Below are 1,582 nucleotides of genomic sequence, written 5' to 3'. Positions count from 1 at the left end.
TCAAACAGACCATAAAGCAGGGGATGCTTTAGGGGCGGGGCTACACAATGATTGACAGGTCGTTACCAGAGCCATATACGGCGTCTCTACATCTCTCCTCCGTGATCCCAATATTGTCACTTCCATTCATTGGTTGCAAAAAAAACAACATGGCGATGGCCGTAATCCAAGATGGCTCTCAAGGCTTCATAACATCAGTCCACACACCAATGGGTGACGTCACGATGACTACGTCCACTTCTTATATACAGTCTATGGGGCAGTCGCATCCTCTTTTTTTGGGCTCATGAAGCAAATGAGCTAATTTACGGATCCTGTGTTCACATTGACAAATGCAATGGCAGGTTTTAAGTCGTGTTGGCTGTATTCGTATTTCCTCCACTTCGATGCGCTCCAGTGTTATCACTCCATGTAGAAAGCTTCCACCTGTGGTAAACAATCCTAAATGTTTGCCCTTTATCAGAGCCAGAAGCTGCTGGCTAACACAGACCCAAACTGTTTCCTGATCAACTTCAGTCATCACCAGGAACTAAACGTGCCTGCTCACTCAGGACACACACTGTCTGCTTGAAAAATTCCCGTCGAGCCTCTCTGCCTTTGTTTCCAGAAGCCTGCACAGACATTAAGTGTTGGCTGTATCCTGTTACTGTTGCCGGGCAACTGCCAAACCAACTTCTGTCAGTCATTTAGCTGATAAAATTAGCTGATGCCATTGTAAAAGAAAAATCTCATCATGCACTTCAGTCGCAGTGCACTGATGGCGTGTTTCGTGTTGGGGACGGAGGCCGGACCGTTAACAGACACTGAAACTACTTTTCTCCTCATCGGTGCTTCTCCCAAAATCATAAAACCCAAATCAAACGCAATTTGCTCCAAGCTCCCTGTACACTAGATGCAAGGAGCCGGAACTTGTCACAACGGGTTGTTTGGCTTTATTTTGTTGCTGCGTGTCTGGGATGTTTGTGTGGTGAAAACATTTCAGCAGATAATTGCAAGAAAATAAACGGTTTTGGCTGTAAAAAATAAACCAATAACTGTGTTTTGATCAGTTTCATGTCAGTGAGTCACGCAGTTTGAGAGAACACGAATGCATTAGGGGTTGAATGTGATCCCAGAGCGACAGCGAGTGAGCAGCTCAGGCAACTTTGTGTCAACATCCTCACATTTAATTGATCCGGCTATGTGATGTGAAATGATTACAATATTCTTAAAAATATGAATCCCACAATACCTTGTGCTCAATATCACATTATGCACCAAAACTATTACAAGATGCTATCCAGATTTTTACTGTAATGTAGGATTTTACGACATTTTTTTATGGCACTCTGTGCTGTTATTGCATTAAGAGTTTCCACATTTGCAGCTGTTCCCAGAAGGGAAAATCAAGCATTAGGACACTCGCATACTTGCAGCGGTGATTGTGATATTATCACTGCATTGCAGCACAGGCGTTGTCTTCTCTGTAAGTGTGTGTTTGGTCAGTAAAAGGTTAACTGTCTGAGGCCATAAAACACTGACCTTAAAACAATGTGTGTGTGCTGCTACTTCTATCTTTATGAGGACCGGTGCGTTGTAAAAC

This window comes from Anarrhichthys ocellatus, unplaced genomic scaffold (genome assembly GCF_004355925.1).
Source record: "Anarrhichthys ocellatus isolate YVR2014 unplaced genomic scaffold, GSC_Weel_1.0 scaffold37, whole genome shotgun sequence".
NCBI classification, from domain to species: Eukaryota; Metazoa; Chordata; class Actinopteri; order Perciformes; family Anarhichadidae; genus Anarrhichthys; species Anarrhichthys ocellatus.
This window is presented reverse-complemented; position numbering follows the sequence as displayed.